The sequence below is a fragment of the Ischnura elegans genome, chromosome 5, assembly GCF_921293095.1.
Source record: "Ischnura elegans chromosome 5, ioIscEleg1.1, whole genome shotgun sequence".
NCBI classification, from domain to species: Eukaryota; Metazoa; Arthropoda; class Insecta; order Odonata; family Coenagrionidae; genus Ischnura; species Ischnura elegans.
The window spans coordinates 78,363,357-78,381,170 of record NC_060250.1 but is presented as its reverse complement, the minus strand read 5'-3'; the positions used below and the strand labels follow the sequence as shown (position 1 = coordinate 78,381,170).

General features: G+C 37.1%; 1 pseudogene; it reads left to right on the top strand.

Moving 5' to 3' along the window:
• Nucleotides 1–363: 363 nt before the first annotated feature.
• On the top strand, nucleotides 364–1,062 carry LOC124159729 (annotated as a pseudogene).
• The last annotated feature ends 16,752 nt before the right edge of the window (nucleotides 1,063–17,814 follow it).

Here is a 17,814-nt window from a genome sequence, read left to right as displayed (position 1 = left end):
TTCCCAAGTTATCTAAAAACTTCCCGTTTTGCTCCACGCCACTCCACGTATTAATTAGCTCCCGCGGATGTCGTTGCGACCGAGGGAAGGTAGCGAGTAGTTCGAGCATGCCGCGCGGTACTTTTATAATGAATGAATTCCTTCCAATTTTTTGCTTATGCCATACATAGGTCTAGTACACTACCTGTTACACTATCCCAAATTCACTCCTTAGTGAAAGTGTGTCAGGATTTCGATAGACTGGAATTAAGCTCGGAGGTTGATGGCATAGTGGGGTAAATGATGGCATACTTGAACGCCGAACGGATTGTTTCATCTTGAATTCCACGCTTGGTGAAAATAAAGCATAGCCCATTCGTATGGATGAGTTTAGTTGGGTTTGCTTCGTCTAATCCATACCTGTCATTCGCCGCAGGTTTGAACGCTTTGGCTTATCTCTTTAATGGCCTCGCTAACCAGGAGGTATTCCTTTTCCTTGGGAAAATCCATAAGGAATTCGGTGGTGAAGTTAGTGATGAGAAATTGAAGGAGTTAACTTGGAAAATGCTAAGTCAGGGCAGGTGATTCCTGAATATGGGCATGATGTTTTGCGTAGAGCAGATCCTCGATAAGTATGTGTACCAGCGGGAGTTTGCCAAGAAGCATTTACCAAACTACAAATTGTTTAAGTTGCTGGATCAGCTCTATAAGATTGTTCCCCTCATTATTACTGAAACTGGAAAGGTCCAGAGCCCATGGTCAAATGATACTGCTCACTCTGATGTCTTTCTCCAGTATTACGGAATGACGGAGATGAACTACTACACGGTGCTTTTGGTGTATCAAGAGCTTGCTGGCACGCTTGCATCTCTCATATGGAACCGTGCCCTTGATTTACCCATTGAATGCCCCAAATCCATGTCAACAGAAGGACTTTTAAAGATGGTGGGCAATTAAGAGTTGTTTGTGATGAACTTAAAAGAATGATTGAAGTAGAGTTATTCATCTCCTCCTCATACACTCGTCATCAAAGTTTTTGGATTGCCTCTAGTTTCCTAACCTTCTCACTCATTTGCTGAATAATTGCAAATTTTCACATTTCCTTATCGGCAGCAAATAGGAAACATGTTGGCAGTGATTGCAGAAGGCAAGTACTGCATACAAGTTCTAACAACAGGTATATAAAAAAATAGCAGCTTTTAGGGGAGTAAAAAACGATTTATGTTTTTAATTATGTATAGGTAATTTTAATTGAATTAAAAACCAAAAATACATAAAACTGAAAAAGAAGCATACATTTGCAAACAAACAGTTGTTTTTCACTTGGATTTATTTGTTATCAAAACAATTAGCAGTATTCACTCCGATCGGCCAAATTTTGATCTACGTGTTATTAGAACTAAGCCATAGATATATTAAGACAAGAAAAAATTGTCTTTTAAGCCTTGGGCCTCATTACCTGCGAATGGCGGTTTTCAATCAGATTTTGTTCATAAGTCATTCAGCTAAAGAAATGTGAATTATAGTTTCTTACAAGGCCAGTCTTCTTAGAGAGCATACTTATAAATACCTTTTAGCTTCATTTTATTCATGATTTGCATTTGGATGATTTTAGAATATTTTTGCTCTGTTGAACATTGTGAAAAATGAACTTTTTTTATCACCCGGAGCTTAATAAAGCGTGGGCGATGATTGGTTTTATTCGAATAGAGTGTAGAGGAGCCTGATCGGTGAGTAAGGATTTGCACCCACGTTTTATTCGTGATGAAAATCTTTCATTTTTTTCAAAGATTCATTTTTTTACTTTTCGGTGCAATTTTTGCTGTTTTTGTGTTGATTATGTTTTTTTACTCATTTTTATTTTATTCTTTCCTTCTCCAAATCCTCGCGGGCTCGGAAACAATACTTCCGCCTCCAGCGGGCTTAGTCAAAAGTTGTCACTCTCCCCCCGTATTTCACCATGATGGAAAAAGTGTCCGGAACTCTTCGAATTTCATTGCTTTGCCGTTTCTCTCCACTTATTTTTTTTACATCTCCCATACGCATCTACCTTTGCGTCATTCAGCTGTTCATGCGAACCTTACCAGGGAATGTTTAATTTCGTTGTTATCTTTAGTATCATTTGCCGACTCTTGCGTACTTTGCTTTCTTTCCAGCAAATATGTAAGCAAAATGGATATTGATTCCTTGTATTACATTTCCTCATTATTCTTAAGAACATCCTGGTAGTATCCATTTTGGCTTCTTGTTTCTTTGATGGTCTCAGTTTCGTAGCTGCCGTATGTATTGCCTATTGATCATTAACGGCATGTTCTTCATATCCATATTATATTATGAAATTCCAACTTTACATATATTAGGTTGAAGTTCATCTCGGTACGCTTATTTAATACACGAAGAGACAGTACGACGCATGCTAGATGGAGTATTAATCTGTTTATTGAATTTTTTAAAATTTTGTATTTTAGAATCACCTCAAAATATTTGTATTGATTTGAAAAAAAATAACTGGTCATTCTGAGGGAATGAGCGCATAGTTTCCGGGGTCTTATAGTTTCAATGCATTTGGGTCAATCCTTCAAGTACAACGAAGTACCATTTTAAAGTAAATTTACGATTGCTCTAGGTGGAAAATTTGACTGCTGATTTGGGACTCTAGTTCTTAAACTTTCCTTTTTTCGTAGCCTGGTTTTAATTGACATATCCCGAGTTGTATTGCAGTTCGATTTAAGTTGTCGTCTTTATGCCGAAATGACAGTGCTTCCAGAGTAGCTTCTAACATATTGAAGATTGGAACAGATTGCCTGCAGTGTTATTTGAGCCCTTTCCTAGTAATGTAAACTTATTTAAGAAAAAGCTGAAAAAGTATTTAATTTTTTAGAAATTTGAATTAAATTTTAAAATTTGTACAACTTTCTAGCTGATATGTGACTTTGTGGGGATGTTGTGTTTTTCTTTTTTGTATATACATGTTACCACCTGGCCAGTTGACAAATTGTAACTTATGCAATAATAATAATATTTTATTAGTTCAAAGATTTTTTATTAATCTGTCATTTTTGATGACGCCAAGGTATAATATCCTACGAATAAATTTGATTAGCTTGAAAATAGTAAGATACACGATATCTTTATACGTTAGGCCTGAGAAAAATGTTTTATCTCATCGATTTTTGCTGAACCCAATTCCCTTCTTGTATGGAATATGGAGGAGGCTATCGAATGATTTGTCCATATACGGCATGAGGGAAGGGTATAGAAGGAAGGGTGTAGAGAAACTCGCCTTCGGTAACCATCTTCTCTAAACGAAAAGCGACGAGGGGACCATGACTTAACGCTCCATTTGACGGATGGATTGCTGTGCTTTCTAAATTCCTCCACAAAGCTTTCTAGCAAGGACAGAGTCGATTCTCTAAGAAATCCGCAATCGCTGGTATCAAAACCTGGACGCCTGGGGGAGGAAACCAGCACCTTAGCCACAACACTAATCACATATCCAAAATCCCTTCCTATTTCTAACTCTTTATTTACGCAGCCATTGCCGATAGGATGGGAAGACTTGGATAATAGAAGGCATACAGTCAGTCGAGGAAAATATTTAAAAAGACCCTCCAAGCCGTGGATGATCAGCCTGATACCGTTGAATATTTCAGTGTAACTGATTATCGTTTAGCGCTTGTATATTAAATTTACCAGTGCAGAAGAATGCCATTCGGGAAAATCAGATAAATCTGCGTAAATCACAAATAAATTCTTACATTTCGATTTACGAAGAGGTCTAATGTGCAGTTAGGTGAAAAATGTCAGCTGAGTGTTACGTGGATGTGTTATCTTTTGCAGTAATTTCAGAATATTCCAGCAGCACCCTTGATTTTGTCCCTTAAAAATGTATTTAGCGCAGTGATAAATAAAATAGAATAATTTTGGAACGATATACTGGAACGATGAATATATTCGTACTGGAAACATTTTAAAGGGCGATATACTGGATTGAAGCTATCTCAACAAAATTGTGCATCGAACACTGTATAATATGAAGGTGGACTAATTCCCTATTAATCTTGGTGCTTCATTTTAAATTGCGGTTTATCCAGGAGCAATAGGAAAAGGATAATCCCTCTTTGTTTTACATTCATGACAATTGTGCGTTGTTAAATATTTTTCTGTTAAGAAAAAAATAATATGGCTTTCCTTGTATTATGCTTAGTGAGAGCTTACCCAGATGTATACGGATTAATCTCAGTCTTAAATGGGAAACTTCTTCCATTGAGTCATTCCGACGAAAATTGCTTTTAAATAACCAACTTTCGGTTTTTGAGAAATTATACGCCGTCAAATTAACTATTTTCATCTCGCAAGATGTCCTGTTAATTCTTTTTTAACCGTTGATAGCAGCGGTATTCCTTTAGCTTCTAATGACCGTCCCGCCGTGTGAAACTTACCCGTCATAATCATCTCCATTAAAGGCCGCTTAGATTTTCATTCATTGAGTACTCTACGGTTTTATGCCACTTAAATGGTAGTTAGTCTAGACATTTGCATCATCTTTGTACGCCCTCCCGAGCAGCTAATTCGGCCGTAGAGTACTGTTTTGATGGCTTTTTTCGGGGTACACATTTTATTCATAACCTCTTTTGTGTATTTTTTAATTAATTCATATGTTATATTCATGCAATCTAATTATAATATAATGTGTTCGAAATTCTTTTAAATTTAAATTTTCAATCAAATTACCCACCAATAAATTTCGGTATTCTTCACGTAAACGGCCTTTTAGAATTTTTATTCATTGAGTACCGAACGATTTTATCTCTTTAACACTAGGAATACCGGACTTGACACCCCTCCTAGAACTACCAAATGGAGTCATTTTGACTCCTACCTTATAATTTTTTATTTTCCAGTTTATCTATGTTTTTATTTATACATTGCTTTAGTTTACCATTTTTGTTTATTATTGCATTATTTCAGACGTGATTTAAACAAAAAATTATATATTTTTTAAATGCGAGATTCGACAGTATTGCTTTGGAATTCTTTTTTCCTACATGTTATGTTGTTTTAATAGGATTTTCACAGAGTAATTGGATAAAACATCAAACATAGACATTTCAACACATTTTATCATTATGTTTGAATGATCAAAAATATTACCTTAGCTACATGGAAGTTGGGAAGATAATTAAATAAAGCAAAACATATGCATTTGATAAGCCACGCATTTGGCCAAGGTGCTAAACAGTTCAAGCATTGACGTTCATTTAAATTGCCCACACAAAGACTTTTGGCAGGTCATACAATTCCAAACTGATCGATTCTTTTTGCACTTTGGTTTTGCTTGGAAATATTTTTTTGCAGAATCCCGTAAGAAGAATCTGCACCATTGGACACGCCACGCTTTTGTCGAGATCTAATTTGAGTATCAGCCAACTCTGTATCGAGCTTTTTCAAAAGCGTCTTGCGCGAAATGTTTTAGGTAGTCTCCTTGTACACTATCCGTGAATACCTGCTAAATCAGAAGTGTTTTACAACGAGTGGATAGGCCATCGCTGAGCATATGTTCTTGTGGTGTATATGTGATTTCATTTATTTTGGTACTTCTCTTCTATTTATTTACCTTTCCCACGATGCTAGTACCCTAGCTTTTTTATTGTTCGGCGAATTTGACTGAGGTAATGTAATTATCTACAGTAAAATTTCACCCTTTTACAGAAACGGTTGCATTAGTTTCAGTACTACTAAACGGCAATCTGCATGAAGTGAATAATCTTTTCCATCATAAGGAAAGGCATTTGCAAGATATTTGCTATCCTTGTCAAAAGCTAGCCAATATTCATGGCCGTATTTTTCCGGCTAAGATGGAATGTACTGAGTGAAATACACCAGCTTTTACTGGGGAAAACTTGTTCAACAACCGTGATGTACGGACCAGGTTTGTAACAAGCAATGTGAATATCCTACATATATGTGAATCTATCCTACACTATTGAAAAGATGGCATACTTGATAGTTTTGAGCCGCTGGAATCGATTAGATTTCTCATCAAATCTTAGATAATTCAAAATGTTTACTAACCGGTTCCTAGTCGTTCATTTTAGATAATGGTATTCCCCAGTCGTTTGACCAAATACTTGCAATAGAGAGATCATTTGTACCTGATATTCCGCGGGCATTCAATGTGGCTATGCATGCATCTAGCTCCCCAACGAAAAGAGTAAAATCTTCATAACTTTGTCTGCGTGCTTTACATCGCTTTATGTGAGCCACTATACATGAACCGATAAATAATATCTTTGTTTTGTAACTCCTTATGAAAGGGAAAGTAAATGTATATTACTGCATATCTTTCAAACGTGTTATGTCTGAATCTTCAGACTAGGGAACGTTTTGAGGAATAAAATCTTCGACTTCGTCAGAGACGAAATGATCTTCATTTCGCATTCCGATTTGCCTTCCGGTATAGAATGCAACATAGAAAGGACTTCTTCACGCTTTAGCCTACTTCTTCTGGTCATACTGCCAGTCAGGAAAAATGAAAGCCTTCACAAGAGTTCTACAGTCCACTAGAGAAGAGAGAGTTCACTGGATTTCCTAATGCAAAGGACAGCGCACGGTTTTCCTGTGCGGCGCACGACAGCCAGCGCTGTCAGAGCCGACAATGCTAGGACAATTACTTTATTTCATTCTACTGATTTATTTTCCTGGTTCATCATTATATCAATGGAAGGATACAAAGGTACTTTTTCAGGTTTGAAAATCAACTTCCACATTGTCAAGGGTGAAATAAAAGCGCTGCAGCACGATACTGTATACATAGCATTGCGCTGCAGCGAGTCTGACAGGCGAGGAGAAGGGAGGGGTAAGGGATGAGGGGCAGACACGACGGCTTCTAAATACATGAATTTGAAAATGCTCAATATGAATGGCATATTCACCAATTTATCGCAGGATAAAATGATATCAGGACATTCATTTGGTTTGTAGTTCCAAACACGGTCCCGTAAAATTACAAATGCCTTCAAAGTCTCGCAAATATTGACCTAAAAGCGAAATTATTATATATTTAAGCCATCGATTGATTTAAATTAATTATTAACATAAGAAGAAATAAACTCTTGAACAAATGTTACTATTTGGCGAAAAGACAAGCAAATTACATTTGGGAGTCAAAATGACTCCCTTTGGTAGTCGAAGGTAAATTTTGATAAATGAGTACTATTTTACTTTCTAGAACTATTTTGATCGCAAAGCCTTATTTTGTGTCAAAAATGAATAAAAGTCACGGAATTTCAGGCCGGAATTTGGAAAATTTTAGTCAGGGCAGAGAAATAAAAATCGCGAGGAGTCAAAATGACTCCATCGGTAGTTCTAGTGTTAATGGTATTTTATGTAGACACTAGCATAATTTTTGTGTGTTACCCTCGGACGGCTGGATAGCGATACAATTTTTGATAGTTTTTCGGGGTATAAAGTTTATTCATAACCTCTGCTTTGCATTTTTTATGCATTTTTATACCATATTTATTCGTTTTAATTGTTTATTTGAAGTTCTTAAAAATTTCTGTTTAAATTAAATAATTCACCAATAATTTTTTATTTTCACAAGTGTAATTTGCGTTTATTCAACAGCAATGAATACCAATTATAGTTTATGCATGTAGCATTTGTGGATTGTCTTGTTTTCTCCTAAAGGAAAATGGGAAACATGTGTAAACAAATACATGAGTTTTGTAGAGCTGGCATTTTTCTTACAGATATGGTGGGTTAATTACTTCACTTTTTCTTACTTGGCTTATGAAACTTTACTTCTTCTTTTATTTTGGAATTACTTCTTGACCCGATGTATTTCGTGCATTCCTTATCGCGTCAAAAACAAACGAGTAAATGTGTTCACAATCAGGCCCTCCGGATAAATGCCGACCAACTCCAGTCACGCCTCTGCTGTTATCCCAAACGTCTGGGAAAACTTTGTTTGGAATCCCGCCCAGTTTTTAATTTCTTTTTTTTTTAATCCTCTTGGGCGGGCGATGAGAGTGTCCCGTCACAACTTGGTGGGGCATTACGAAAATTAATTATCGCATCCCAGAAGAAAACATTCCCACCCTGCGTCCCTGTCCGGAGGTAATTAAAGCGGGCATACGAGAGAATTGGGCAAGGGAGAAGGGGTTGGAGAAGAGGTATGAAGAGTTTTATCAGGAGTTAGTGGTTTAAAAAGTTTCGGATTCCTGAATATTTCTCTCTCTGGATCCCTCCGGACATATTATACTCCCACCCATTTAGACATCTAGACTCGAGTTCATTAGCTTTTTGAAACCTGATTTTTTTCTTCCCCCTCCTACCCCCCCCCCCTCCTTCACTTCAGACTGGCTGTGTTGGATCAAATTTTCCAAAATTTTCCGTTTTTGTTTTTCCCCATGGCATCAGACGCGCTAATTGGTGGAATTTCCTAGCGGTTCTGTGTGCGAGGATGGAAATAGTTGCGGATTCATTCGTCCTCCCTGACTGTACGAATTTTATTTTTATTTCTTTTGAAAATTCTATGTATAATTTAGGTGGTGTTAATGTACATTTGTAACCAACGTTATTAATTAAATTGTGCCATTATGGCTCATTTGGTCAATTTTAGTTGCCATTAACTTCTTATTTTGCTTTAATATTGTGGAAATTAACTGTTGAGAATTTATTTGTATGCATTCATGTTGGAAAATCGTGGGGAAATATTCGAAATTATAATTATCTAAAATGTAATAATCGGTGTTGACAGAAATAATAAATGAAGCATTAGCGCCGTTGAGCCATTTTTCATACATATGTGGCAAATTAAATATTATCTCGTAAAAGGAACGAGAATGTATGAAAAGTTTGAATTTTAATTGGGCAATACTAACATCAAAATCGGGGGTAAAATTATATTTAAAATTTCCACAAATTCTTTGGTACCCAGGTATTTAAAGACCGTGTGAAAAGTTCATTTAGATTTTACCACTTTTATTTTTGTGCAGAAAATGCTTTTGTTGTACACATTTTACGTATTTTACGAATTACTCATTGTCTTTCCTCATTATCTTTTCATTTTGGTATTAATGGTTGATACCGAAAAAAGTGGTCAGCATGTGAAACGAAAAATCAGTGAAATGAACGATTGGGTGAAAAAATAATCTTTTGATTTTTAACTTATTGATTTGATTTCTTGAAAGCAATGCGTCACAATTTCAAATTTTCGGAGCAAATTATTTCAGACAGTCTAATATTTGCTGCATTGCTGACATACCCGTCATTTTTTCCTAGATCTTTGGTTTATTTTCATTTACCTTTTTTACGTAGGTACTATTTTTTCTTGCCTTGTTTTGTCAAGTTATAATTGAAGACATACCCAATTAAAGGCGCGATTATAGGCTGACGTTCATCCAAAACAGAATCTTTCATTCTCTTCGTTAATTATGCATACCCATCAAAACCTTGTTAGAGACGTATTCTTGCGCAACTTGTTTAGTAGTTTGTATTGTTTTGAATATTAGGCTCACTTCACACCGTGAACGCTTGTATTTTGTTCAATTTTTGTATTGAGTCAATTGAGTCAAAACCACAATTCAGGGTTTAGTTGGTGAATGCTGGGAAAACGCCTAGCGGGATGAAAATTTTGAGGACAGCATGCTGCAATGGATGCTTAGGTTGGACCATTTTGTTACCAGGCGTCCATTGTAGCGGTCCCGCCTTGGTTTGACCATAATATAGTGACGCAGCCATTCGCTTTGTTCCGGTACGGCATTCACCTGCTGGGGCACCCGGATATTCGCTCGATTCGTTCAGATTGGAACTTAAATTTTTCAGTGTCATATTCAGGTGTGCCCATACTATTTCCGCCAATTCTATTCCCATCGGTAGCGCTCCTACGTAGTATAAAACGCTAAAAAATACCTCGACTCTCATCCATTGATTACAATGGACGCATCGGGAAGGGAGTTTACGGCGTTGCAAGCGAACCGTTGAGAGTTTGTGGCGTTGCGCGACCTGGGTGGTATGTTTCTCGATCGAGTGTGGTGTCGCGAAAAAAAAATTGACCCTTAAAATATTTCTTTCTTTTTTTTCTGTGATAAAAAAAATAACTTGTGCATCCAGTCGTTGCATCTGGGAGAGAGTCCGGACATAGGATGATGATGGCGGCGTTTTGGTCGTGTTCTGAAACTCTCCGAACGTGAAGCGCAACCCGTAGATTGTTGGGAGAAACGAGGTGAGCAAACCGAAAACGACCCCGTGAAGCCTTTTCACGTAAAAATCGGGAGAGTTTTCGCCCTCGCGCGGGATGCGAAGCTCAGCTATTTTTTTGTAGTGCCGCCGGCGTCCGTTCGCTAGTCGGCGGCGCTGGTGTCGGCAACGTCAAATGGAGTCGGGTGCCCGTGTGTGTCCGGATAGGAAATGAGGAAAAGATAACGGAGCGAGATTTTTGGTGGTTGGGGGTGCAACGTGGTGTGTGTTCAAAGGATGGAGGTTGAAGCATGTTTCAATGGGATCGAAAAAGAAAGGGAGTAGGGGGTTAGGTACAAACCGAGTTAGCGAGTAATATGGTGCCATTCAATTATTTTTTCGTTATTCAATTTTTCTGACCACGCGTCGTCGATGCCCCACCAATTCAAGCCCTGGTCACCTGAAGTGCTTCAAGCATTAGTTTTTTTATTCTATGATGGGATAAAAAGAGAATCCATCGGAGTGGAACCTTTAAAGTTTTCCGGAGTTAATGCAAACTTTGGGGGCATAGATAACGCGAGTCATAACGGACATGACGGAAAATGTTTTCCCCTTCCGGTGTCAGGATGAAGGGACACGAGGCGATTGAAGTTATGGAGCAGGATAAAGAACCCATGGCAAATAATGGGTAAATGTTTGCAAGAGAGGTATTTTTATTGAGAGGCTGGTGATTAAAAGTTCGCAAAATATCCTAAGGGAATGAACATGTCATCCAAAGGAAAACAGTGGATCAAGTACTTTTAGGTACAGACGCTTTGTTTTGCTTGCCTTCGGCTGTGGAAATTCTGGTTTTTGATGGTGTATTAACTTCTCAATTTCTCTGACTTCTTTATCCCCAATCCTTTCATCAAGTCATATTACAGTTTACTAACTAAAATGAAATAAACCCAGGCTTTCGTCATACCTTTGATATCTTTAATGAAAAAATATGGTGTATAGTTACTATGGTGTTTATTATGTCATTTTTGTGATTTATAAGTTAAAACGCAACTCATCTACCACGCGGTCATGAAATGTCCTCTCTGACTTCGTATTTTGATTCATACTTGAATAAAATTACCCAGGAACACAATAAAATATATATTTAACGGAGTTCTCTTCGCATTTATCCTCTTAAGGATATTCAAGGAAATTCGAAGATCCAAGCGTGATGGAGTGGAAGTTTTGCATAATGAAATAAATAAATTCAAGACTGGAAAATGCTCAGTTCATATGGATTAAAACTAAATTCTGATAACATTGTAAAAAGAATCCAATTAAAACCAAGTGAGAACCTAGCCCAGGAGCACCTGTACTCTGACCCTCCACTTTTTGATATTGTTTCATTTATAATGCCTGCCAATAACCAACAATGACTTTAACTTTACGCAGTATTCAAGTGAAACTTATATGTGATCTATTCAAATGCATGGTTTACCGATGTATATGAATTGATAACAAAAAAATATCAGAATATGCAACCCGCTCAACATTAAAGTTCCCTATTGAGTAAATTTCGGACTGCGTGCCTGCGTCTCAATGTAATATCTCCTGCATAATTACACAATGATGCAACTGTCGCTGGCCTCCTGCGGCATCGGTTACCCGGCAAAAGTCGCATAAGGTTAATGTCATCCAAGATGCCTCCTGTGACCGACGCTTAATCAAGATGAGTGTGGTCGCATTTATGCGAGGAATAGTGAAGAACTTAACATTGTAGAAGAAAATTAAGTACAGTTTTGACATCAGCATGCCTATTTTAACGTTAAACAGCTCAAAAATGGAAGTTAACAGAAAATAAGTTAAAAATTGTTCCCCAGTGATATCAGAACACCTCTACGCTTAATACGAAGGGAAAACGTACAAAAGAGTGCAAGAAAAAGGCGAACGGTCAATTTAGGGCAACGATCAACGGTCAGTCGTCGCAGTAGGTATGTGGCTTACCCCGTTTTATTCCAGCGTTAATGGGGAAAACCTCTATAAGCTCTACATGCACATTTTTTTGGTATTTAGTTTGGATTTGAAGTATATCCATCGATTATTACCTTCAAGAATAATTTTCCTATATATTTCTTCGATCCGAGTGACTGGTTGAATTTGTCAACTGTTCCAGGGATCGGTATCGCTCAGTATTGGTTCCAGCCTAGGGACAAGGGGGGCTGGAGGGCTCTCCTATCCTGTGTATATTCGACAACTGAACAAAATTACCATTGTATCAAGTGTAAATCGGGTACCCAAAGGGGGAAACCGTAGCCCCCCCCCAGAGCCCCTCTCTGAATCCGCGAGTAGAATCACTTATTATTGATATAAATTGATTTATAATTAGGCTGAGATTATTTAGAATTGTATCAGTCGTGATTCCAATGTTTATATATCATGGAGGAGGAAGCTGAAGCAGAAAGTGGTAACAAAGAATGTGAGACTCAAACGCATGGAATCGTGTGAAAAGGGGAGCTTCAGATTACCTTTAACGGAGGGAAGGAATCTGTTACTTTCAGTTGAGTATCCAAAGGTGTTACGCAATTATTTATTTTCGCTGAAATAATTTTTAACTCATGGTAGGATTAAGTAATTTTGAGTGAGGAATCTAAAGGTGATGTATAATTGGCATATTTTCGCCGAAATCATTTTGAACGCAGGGAAGGAATAAGTATATTTAGTGGAGAATCTAAAGGTGTAATATTATTGGTATATCTTCGATGAAATCATTCATAAGAGGAGAAAATAATAATCTATTTAGGCCGGTTATTGATGTGGCGAGAAAGATATGGCAATGAGGCTAATAAAAACATCAAAAAGGAATTAATAAGCCGTTTAATAGGGTTATACTTTTGAGAATATAGTGATAGTTGAGTGCTATGAATTTTAATGAGCCCTAAGAATATTCTGCTAAGTTCAGCAATGCTCGTTCATATGATTGCAAAATAGGTTCTATGGAAATATTTAACCAGTGGATATAATTTACTGTCCGATTGCAATCATGAAAATAACTCGGCGATACTTATTCAGAGTAAATCTATTCTTATCAATATTTATTGAGCATGGGTTTATGTTACACCGCTCAGATCACCATTTCAATTTTATGAGTTCACATTTAATACGAAAACTGTGGATAAAAAACCCATATTCCCAGCCATTTATTTCTGCCAGACTCCATGAATCGACTTATGTGGGGATCGACCCGATTATGATAGTGGGCACGGACTGTATATGGTGCAGTGCGGAAGTGCCCTGAAGCCAGCCTAGACAATTTTCTATGCTCTTTATGCATAGTACCAACTCATCCCCCCATGGGCTATACGGTGCTGTGGCGCAAGTTTTCAGGCTCCCTCGTATAAAAAAAAAGTAGCTGGTGCTCCGGTCATACGGTTCATGGGTCTCATAATAAACAGATAAAATTTCGAGACCTTCTATCACCCTTTTGCACGGCAGTGGCAATATTCCAGCTGCGCATCGTTACTAGAGTGAGCCCGAGTGAGCTCCGCGCTCATTTTTACGGTGCATCGTTTGGAAATGAGGGTTTTTGATGAAATTTCTCTTTCCTCAGCATATGCGCCTCGGCGATTTTGTCTTATTTACCGCTGCGACTCCCATTTACCCAGATAGTTTTGGTATCCCATTAAGTATGCTGATAGTAGCCCCAGCACAATGAGAGTATAGCACTCTATCTTTTCTTTTAGGACTAATGAAACTGTATTGGAGGTTATTTTACCGTTTCGGTGTTGTGAGTTTTGCTCATAATCGATGTGTTTACGAGTATATTGCTATAAATTAAGATAAATATTAGCTTAAATATTCATTCAGTCATATATCATGCTTCTCATTGTCATCTTAAAGGTCATCTGTTATCCGTGGGAAGTAATTCTGAATGGTTTAGTAGGCTGAGCAGTTATTGGTTTCTGCAGCGCATCATAGCTTATAGCCTGACAGTAAAAATTAATTATTTTATCATGATACGCTCCTATACTAAGCTTTCTTAAACCTATGGCTTACCAGTCGATATCTTTAGTTATTTTTACGATATTCTTATTTGCTTCTTTGACTTTTTTATCCTCGCCTTTTATTTTCCATTCATATATAAATTAATTTATTGTTCCTGTGGGGCAAGAATAATCCTGTTCTCGTGGGCTTTCATATGCCCATGGGAACAAGTTTCTTCTTTCTCGATCTAATGGCGCATCTGTGTGCTAATGAGCACAAGCGACTTGTATGAATGTGAACACAACCACGATTCTCCACTCCCATCAGTCGCACAGCCTAACCTATAGTTTTAATTTTAGCATTTATCATTTGGTTCAGCTCATGTTAAATGTATGTATATTTTATCCATCTTCATTTTTTAGTTTTGAGAATTGGTTATTAATAGTTTTTTCAAATTACTCAATGTCAAATAAGCAAATTACATTTACTTAAATGTCGTAATTTTTTCAATGTCTTCGGTTGCAAATAATATGGAGTAATAAATATTGTTATTATTATGAGAATGTTGGCCAAGAAACAGAGGCTTCAGTAGATTTTGCGAACGATAAGCGACGATGACACCTGTACAAGACAATCCCTAAGACGTCGAAGAAAAAACTCATTTGGTTAGCATTGAGTATAACGCTGTTTGATAAAGGAACCACCAAATCATATGAGGTAATAATATGATAATAATATTAATTCTTTATTTTATAAACAATTTATTGATAAAAAAAAAAGTTTACATCATATTCAAGAAGGAGAGACTCTTCAAACTACTAGTTGTTGCTATTAGAAAAAATGCGTTCAATATGTAGAATGTGACGTGAATTAAGGTGGGTTATGATGGACGAGGAGGAAGATGTTTGAGGAAGTATTCGAGACGTGTTTGTAAGGCATTTAAGTAGATTCGTAGGAGAAAAATACCTACTGTACGGAGGCGTTGAAGAAGGAGGAAAATCTGCAATGTATTTTCGGAGAAGATAGCTTCTTAGGGTGGAGTAGATGCAGAAGGTGAAATAAGGCTTATAGATGGGATAAGTATAGGTAGGTAGCGTGAAGATTCTAGTATAAAGAGTGAAATTGCGTGAAATACTTTTTGGTTTCAAACCAAAGTGGGAGTTTTCTCTCCGATAGCGGCTTAGTATGCACATCCTCCGCCACATGTGCCACATTGTGGACTTGTGACGTCAACACCTCTTTCTGTGAAACCAATCCCGATGTTCGCTCTGAGACAATTGGCTAACACCACTGACCGGAAATTTTGAGATCCGGGTTCGAATCCCGGCTAAGTCAAATATTTTTTCATGGCGAACTTCATCAATGGTGTAGATGACTTTGAACCCGTGCGCGTGAATGCATAAATAGTCGCTTGTTTCATGCAGTGCTTTGAAATTTGCAGTCACTCGGATTTCTGCTTTGATGCTCACGCGTCCGCAAACCAAATACTTCAAAAATAATATTAGCTAGAAAATTTCACCTTTCGGACATGAAGTATTGCGTAACAATTGAATGGGTCAGCCTATATTTTGGAACTAGGAATCATTTCTGAATTGAATTTCGATAATATTTCGTTATTTTTCTGGAATTTCATGATAATTTTCGTTCATCATGAATTATTGATGATTAAACTACATTATAAAACGTGAAACGCGCAAGGTAGCATAGCCAATCGCTATGCTTTAATATCGGCGCGATGAATAAGGCTGATGAAATGTAAAATGATGTGGTGGTCATCAATATGCCAAGTGATGAAAACATAAAAATTCTATGTCATAATACGAATCCGATAGAATGATGAGAGTATTTTGATGTGTTGAAATTGATGTGAGCAAGTGAAGTGTTATAGTTTTCTATAATTACCTCTTTCCTTCTGTAGCGTTATTTCACCTTTTCCATAACTAACCAGTTTATTGCAAAAAATGGTACCTCACGTCTTTATTGAGAGTGCTGATTAATGTATCAATTTGAGGGCGTGTATCTGTATTTTAATGCATCGTATTTTAACCGTCTATATTTAAATGAAAGTAAATAAGATAGCGCTTTTTCCAATATATTTACCTCGGTACTACTCGATTAAACCGCCCAATCTTCAGGCGTAGTATCAAAGTAAATCTGGAATAAGTATTATATTGTTTCAATTAACCAATATGTATCCTTTCCACTAAATCTCGCCTGCAAAGTTAATTATATTTCAATGAACTCTAAATTCATTTACATTTAAATATTTACTCTCCTAGCACTTAAATCAGACTCTGCAGTTATTTTTGAGATAATTTCACAGGAATCCATTAAAAGAGCGTATATAGTTAATAACTCCCTTTCACTTCATTCAAATTCTCTTCATTTTAGTCTAAAAATAAATTCGTCGAAATCCGTTCCAATACGGGTGACCTACTATCAATAAGTAACGTGCGTGATGGTCGACGATACCGTTTCCGATTACGTCCGGCGAGTTTAGTGGTTTCGGTCATAGACGTCATAATAGGAGAAATCTGCAATACTTCAGGAGGAAGTAAAGACAATTTGAAGCATTTTCGCCCCTAAAAATGGGGTCGCAACTTTTTTGTTACTGAACTATTGCACCGTAAACATATTTTGGATGCACTTTTCAGTTGCCAAAGAAGCGATTTTTCTTGGGTGCCCAGCCCTTTTGGCATGTTATTTAAAACTCTGGATTTTTACGTATTGAATAATTAAGGTTGGACAAAAATGTTCGATTATAATTGTCTGAAACAATTGATTTTTGAGCTTAATTAAACGGGAGCTTTGAGTTAGTATCAGCAATAGGTGTGCGATATCTATACCATTTTGAGATTAGATGTTTCAGACAATTATATTCGTACATTTTCGTATAAGCTTAATTTATTAACAAATGCACACTGTTAAATAAAATGTCGTAAAGACTAGATATTTAAGAAAACCCGTTTTCATGGTAACTGCAAAGTGTATCCAAAAAAAGGTTATGCGTTGCCATAGTTCAGTGACTTAAGAGTTGCGACCCATGTTTATTGGGAAAAAAAGTTCAAAGTTGTCTTTCTTATCACTTCCTGAAACATTGCAGATTCCTCCTGAAACACCCTGCATACGTATGGCTATACGAACTATACGGGGTTTGACGGGGGTTGGCAGTCTCCGGGCTACTTGCAGCCTGCACAACTGCTGTAAGATAGTCCTTCAATCACTTCAGAAAACGAAATTGTTTGCGGAGGTAGCTTTATGCTTGAATTTCTAGGGTAAACTATTCAATACGAAATACGTTACGTTTAGATTCAGTATTGCCTTACCAAGTGGTCCTCTATGTATGCGACTAGTTTTCATTAACACGTGCCGCCTCAAGCTTCTTGGCACCTGGAACTTAATTCACTATTGTCTTATGTAAAAATTGTTAACTAAAAATATATGGATTGAAATATCTACAATCTCTTCCCATATCGTCCTTTTACTCTCAAGGATGTTGTCTGTAATGGAGTTTTTTTACATCAAATGCAAAAAATAATTTTTTTAACCGCTCAATGGCGAAACTTCTTAATTAGATTTTTCTGCAGCCCGCAGCTTTCCAATGACCGTAAACAAATGCATGGAGACAAAACTGTGCTCAGCAGCTTCAAATTTGGTGCTGTGTATCGAAAGTGCTCTTTTCATTTGATG